Below are 7,021 nucleotides of genomic sequence, written 5' to 3'. Positions count from 1 at the left end.
TATTCTGAGTTGCTGCTTCTTCCATTTTGATCATTTGTAGATATTATGCCTTCATCCACTTTTTTTAAAACTTTTTTTTTTTTTTTTTTTTTTTTTTGAGACAGAGTCTTGCTCTGTCACTCCAACTGCAGGGCAGTGGCACAATCACAGCTCACTGCAACCTCTGCCTCCTGGGGTTCAAGCAATTCTTGTGCCTCGGCCTCCTGAGTAGCTGGGATTACAGCCATATACCACCACACCCAGCTAGTTTTTCTATTTTTAGTAGAGATCGAGTTTCACCATGTTGGCCAGGCTGGTCTCGAACTCCTGACCTCAGGTGATCCGCCAGCCTCAGCCTCCCAAAGTGCTGGAATTACAGGTGTGAGCCACTGCGCCCGGCCAGTCATTCTTTTAATGGACAAATATGAATTGTTTCCAATTTGGGGCTATTTTAGAAATTGCTGCTATGAACATTATTGTATCTATCTCTTGCTGTCTATTTTTGCATACTTTTCTGTTGGCTGTATACCTAAGACAAGAGTTGCAGAGTCATAAGGTATACATATCTTTACTTCAGTACAGAATGCCAAACTGTTTTCCAAAGTAGTCATACCAATTTACAATCCTATTAGTGGTATAAAAGAGCTCCCATCGTTCTGCATTCTCACCAACTTTTGCCAACTCTTCGCCTGTCATCTGGGGACTCTGATGGGGTGCTGAATCCCAGAGTCTCACTGTGATTATAGCTTATATATCCCTCATTAATGATACTGGGCACATTTTATGTATTTTGTGCCCAACTTAGATAACTTTTATAACATGACCATTTTGAATTAGTTTAACCATTTTTTTCTTTTAATGTGAAGAAACATATTATATGTCAGTTATATGTGTTGCAAATATTTTCTCCACTAGGCAGCTTACCCTTTCATTCTTTTAAAGTGCCTTTGATGAGAAAAAAGTATGTAGTTTTAATGTGGTATAATTTATCAATCTTTTCCTTTTTTTTAACTTTTATTTCACGTTCTGGGATACACGAGCAGGTTTGTAACATAGGTAAACTCATGTCATGGGGGCTTGTTGTACAGATTATTTTGTCACCCAGCTTTTCCTTTTTGATTAGTGTGTTTTTATGGTCTGTTAAGAAATCTGGTGGCTCATGCCTATAGTCCCAGCACTTCAAGAGGCCAAGGTGGGCAGATTGCTTAAGCTCAGGAGCTCGAGACCAGACTGGGTAACGTGACAAAACCCAGTCTCCACCAAAATTACAAAAATTAGCTCGGTGTGGTGGCATGTACCTGTAGCCCCAGCTAATCGGGAGACTGAGGTGGGAGGACTGCTTGAGCCCCAGGAGGTCAAGGCTGCAATGAACTGTGATTGTACCACTGCGCTCCAGCCTGGGTGACAGAGAACAAACAAACAAACAAAAAACAACAAAAAACTTTTCCTACCCCAAGGCCACAGAAATATTTGCTTTTAGAATCTCCTGGAAGCATTATTGTTTTGCCTTTCACATTTAGCTCCTCAACCCACCCAGAACTGCTTTTGTAAATAATGTGCAGTGAAGATTGATTTTCACGTTTTCTGTAGGGTTATTCAATTGTCTCAGCCCCATTTAATAAAAAGGCCATTATTTTTGTACTGCTCTAAAACACTACCATTTATGTAAGTCAAGTGTTCATGGGTCTGTTTCCAGATTCTCTATTCTGTTCATTATTTGTTTTTCCTTGTCTTCAATACTATACCTTTATAATAGGCTTCAGTATATGGCAACAGATGGCCTCCAACATTGTTTTTCTTCTCCAAGAGAAGCTTCCCATTAGTCTCGGCCCTGTGTACATGATGGTATCAGTCAACCTCGGAAAAACAAAAGCTGTTGGAGGGCCAGGCATGGTGGCTCATGCCTGTAATCTCAGCACTTAGGGAGGCCAAGGCAGGAGGATCTCTTCAGGCCAGGAGTTGGAGACTACCCTGGGCAACATAGTGAGACCCCCATCTCTACAAAAATAAATTTTTTTAATTAGCCAGACATAGTATGGATCCCTTCAGGCCAGGAGCTGTAGACCACATGGGCAACACAGTGAGACCCCATCTCTACAAAAAAAGAAAAAAAAATAGTGTCTTTTTTTTTTTTTTTTTTGAGACAGAGTCTTGCTCTGTTACCCAGGCTGGAGTACAGTAGCACAGTCTCAGCCCACTGCAACCTCCGCCTCCCAGGTTCGAGCAATTCTCCTGCCTTAGCCTCCCGAGTAGCTGGGATTACAGATGCCCACCAGCACAGCTGACTAATTTTTGCATTTTTAGTAGAGATGGGGTTTCACCATGTTGGCCAGGCTGGTCTCGAACTCCTGACCTCGTGATCCTCCCACATCGGCCTCCCAAAGTGCTGGGATTACAGGTGTGAGCCACGGCGCCCAGCCAGAAAAAATTGTTTCAATTAGCCAGGCATGGTAGTGTGCACCTGTAGTCGTAGCTACTTGGGAGGCTGAGGTGGGAGGATCATTTGAACCCAGGAAGTCAAGTCTGCAGTGAGCTCTAGGTTGTACACTACACTCCAGCCTGAGTGAAAGAATGAGACTGTGTCTCTAAATAATACTAATAATGTTAAAACTATTGGGATTTCTTTCAAATTATCTTGAATTTATAAGGGAATTTGAAAGGAATCATCATGTTTACAATATTGACTTTTTCAATCCATAAATGTGGCATATTATTCCATTTATTTAGTTATTTATTCCTTTTGGTCTCTAATGATTTATACTTTTTTTTTTTTTTTTGGAGACAGAGTCTCGCTCTGTCACCTAGGCTGGAGTGCGTTGGCATGATCTCAGCTCACTGCAACCTCTGCCTCCTGGGTTCAAGCTATTCTCCTACCTCAGCCTCCTGAGTAACTGGGATTACAGGCATGCGCCACCAGGCCTGGCTAATTTTTTGTGTTTTCAGTAGAGGCAGGGTTTTGCCACATTGCCCAGGCTGGTCTTAAACTGCTAAACTCAAGCAATCCACCCACCTCTGCCTCCCAAAGTGCTGGGATTACAGGCATGAGCCACTATATCCAGCCAATGATTTATAATTCTACATGAGAATTTTGGCACAGCTTTTATTAGTTTTATTTCTATGTGCCACATATGATTTGATGTTATTTGAAAGGTTTTTTAGTTATTTTCTATTTGTTTCTGTTATATGGAAATGCGGTTGATTTTTAGCATTTGAGATCCACAACTTTGCTAAATTTACTCATTAATTCCAATAATCTATCTGTGGATACCTTTGGATTTTCTGTCTATACAATTTTACTATCTGCAAATAACTATAGATTTTTTTTTCTTTTCAATCTTTATACATTTTTCTTGACTTACTGCCTGTATCATTTAGCTATCACTACATTACCCAAAACAACTACGTATTTCTCACAAGTCTAGGGGTTGGCTGAGTATTTCTACTGATTTGAGCTAGTCTTGCTGTGTCACCTGTGCATCTGCAATTAGCTACAAATGAGCTAAGCAGCTTTGTTGCTTTTGGCTGAATTTCTCACATACTTGGGACCACAGCAGAGACAGCTGGGCTAACTTAGTTCTTTTCTACAGGGTCTCAAGCTCCAAGTTGCTATTATTCTCAGTGGCAGTGGCAGAGCCTCCAAGAAGGGAGGGGAGAGAGAGAGGTCTCTTGAATCTCAGAAGTACTCCATTGACAATTCCACCACATTCTTTTAATCAAACCAAATCACAGGGCTAGATATTTTTAATATTGTACAACCTATTATAAGATCTTCTTTATCATTTGTGATGTTGATTGTCACTTATTTTTTGTTATTGAGTTCTAGTTACTCATATTATGAACAGAGAACAATTCAATAATGATTTCAAGTCTGAAATTTGTTGAGACTTTATAGCTGGAGTGCAGTGGTGCAATCATAGCTCACTGCAGCCTCAAACTCTTGGGCTCAGAGATCCTCCTGCCTCAGCCTCCTAAGTAGGTGGGACTATAGGCACATGCCACTGCACCCAGCTAATTGTGTGCGTACACGCACGTGTGTGTGTCTGTGTGCGTGTAGAGACAGGACTCTCGCTTTGTTGCCCAGGCTGGTCTTGAACTCCTGGCTCAAATAATCCTTCTCCTTTCATTCTCTCAAAGTGCTGGGATTACATGGGTTTACAGGGATAAGCCACAGTGCCCAGCCAATTTTTGTCAAAATTTTAATACACTTTAAAGCTAGAATACATATAAAACTATAATACATTTTAAAATATAATATGGGTGCATACAAACTCTTTTATCATTCTCTTGTGGCTACCCAAGAAATTACAGTATGCATCCTTAACTTATCCAATAATAGTAATCCAATAATAGTCATCTAATATTTGTATTTTTACTCTCTACCTAGACAATTCCAGGATTCAAGGACCTCAAAACACTATATTTCTGTGTGTGTTCATATATATATGTGTTCATATATATATATACACACACACACAAAATATAATGTATATATTCCTTCTTATTTTGCCCCTATTGTGGTATATTTAATTTTGTAGCTATTGCAAGTCACATAAGACATTATTATTATTGTTTACATTACTCTTCATTTCTTCTCACATCTCTGACCTGCTATTCTGGGATCGATTTTCTTCTGCCTAAAGAACCCTCTTCAGTGTTTCCTTTAGTGTGAATCTACTGCTGTGGGTTTTCATTTAACAGAAAATGTCTTTATTTGCCTGTCATTCTTGAAAGACGAGTTTGGTGGGTACAGAATTCTATGTTGGTGGTGATTTTCTCCTAGCACCTTAAAGGTGGTACTTCATTATCTTCTAGTTCTCCGTTGTTTCTGCTGAAAGGTCAGCTGTGAGTCAAGTTGTTGTTCCTTTGAAGATAATCAGTCTTCTTCCCTGCTTTTAAGGTTTTCTCTTCCTTTGGTTTTTGGCATTTTTACGATAATGTGGTTCTTATTCATGTTTTCTTACTTTCTTGGTTATTTGTTTATTGCATGCTGGAAATTGCATTTGCAAAATTATTGTAAAGATAATTTGAGGCCCAGGATAATATTTCCTTCCTCCATAAAATAGTAATATAGTCATATTTCCTGGGGGCATGAGTAAGTCAGGATCACTTTAATCCAACTTCAGAGCTGTAATGATTTGAAACTGGCCTACAGTTCCTCTAAGAGCAGTTCACTCTCTGGTTCACTATCTCCTACAGTGCAGCTCTTTGTGATCCTAAGTCAAAGTGCAAGTGTGTTGAGGGCTAGATGTTTAAGACTTCAACTTCTGTCCTGTTGGCCCCACACTGCTCAGCCTCACAGCTTCTTAGTTACCTCTTCTGGAAGGGGCAAATGCCTCCCAGAACTCTCCTCTTAGAATTTTGTCTTCTGGCTGGGTGCGGTGGCTCACGCCTGTAATCCCAGCACTTTGGGAGGCAGAGGCAGGTAGATCACGAGGTCAGGAGTTCGAGACCAGCCTGGCCAACATGGTGAAACCCTGTCTCTACTAAAAATACAAAAATTAGCCAGGCATGGTAGCATGCACCTGTAATCCCAACTACTTGAGAGGCTGAGGCAGGAGAATTGCTTGCAACTGGGAGGTGGAGGTTGCAGTGAGCCGAGATTGTGCCACTGTACTCCAGCCTGGGCGACAGAGCAAGACTCTGTCTCAGAAAAAAAGAAAAAAAGAATTTTGTCTTCTACTAGACAAAATTGGTTCAGTATTTCCCTACTCTCTTGCTAGCTCTCCAATGCCTTCAATAAGGTATATTTTTGATTTTGTCCTAATTTTCAAGAGGAGGCCAATTTGAGTCACCTATTTCTTTATTACTAAAAGCAAGCATCTTCTTCTATCCATTTGCCATCTTCCAGAAATACGTTGAAATCTGCCTTCTCTTGATCAGTCCCTCCTCCAGTTTTATCACTATTTTGAGCTTATTCTCTTTAGTTTTTATTTATTGTTATTTAAATTATAGGCATGTACCATCAAAGCAGCCAATTTTTAAATTTTTGTAGAAACAGAATCCCACTATGTTGCCCAAGCTGGTCTCAAACCTCTGGGCTCAAGCGATTCTCCTACCTCAGCCTCCCAAAGTACTGGGATTAAAGATGCAACTGAGAAGAAAAATCCGGAGAAATTGAGGAGATAAATGTGTGCATGCTATATCTGCCATGTTGTACCAGGTCCTGCTAAAAATTATTTTTAAGTAACTTAAAATCACTTGTTAATATTAGTATTCAGGTTGGGTATGGTGGCTCATGCCTATAATCCCGGCACTTTGGTAGGCCGAGGCAGAAGGATCTCTTGAGCCCAGGGGTTCAAGACCATCCTAGGCAACATAGTGGGATTGTCTTTACAAAAATGTAAAAATTATCTGGTATGGTGGCACACGCCTGTAATCCCAGCTACTCAGGAGACTGAGGTGGAAGGATTGCTTGAGTCCAAGAGGCCAAGGCTGCAGGGAGCCATAATCACACCACTGCACTGCAGCCTGGGAGACAGAATGAGACCCTGTCTCAAAAAAATAAACAGAAAAATAAACATTAGGATTTGAACTATTATTTTTATAACAACTGTTTTGAAATATAATTCGCATACCATATAATTCCCCCTTTTAAAGTAAAGTCAATGTACTTTGAACTGTTATTAACAATAAATTATTTGCACCAGGCCTTATGACAATTCTTCAGATACTACTGGGGGTTTCTGTTTGTTTGTTTTTGAGACAGGGTCTCACTCTGTCACCCAGGCTGGAGTACAGTGGTGCAATCTCAGCTCACTGCAACCTCTACCTCCTGGGCTCAAACGATCCTCCCACCTCAGCCTCCCTAGTAGGTGGGACTACAGGTGCCCACCACCATGCCCAGATAATTTTTTGTATTTTTTGTAGAGATGGGGTTTCACCATGTTGCCCAGGCTGGTCTTGAACCTCTCTGCTCAAATGATCCGCCTGCCTCAGCCTCCCAAAGTACTGGGATTACGGGCATGAGCCACTGCACCCAGCCAGATACTACTCTTTTAAGACACTGTTGTGGAGCTGCTCCAGGAGCTTACAACATAGAAGG

This window comes from Mandrillus leucophaeus, unplaced genomic scaffold (genome assembly GCF_000951045.1).
Source record: "Mandrillus leucophaeus isolate KB7577 unplaced genomic scaffold, Mleu.le_1.0 Scaffold40, whole genome shotgun sequence".
In the NCBI taxonomy this organism is placed as follows: domain Eukaryota; kingdom Metazoa; phylum Chordata; class Mammalia; order Primates; family Cercopithecidae; genus Mandrillus; species Mandrillus leucophaeus.
The sequence above is the reverse complement of the archived record's forward strand: the minus strand, read 5'-3'. Positions refer to the sequence as shown.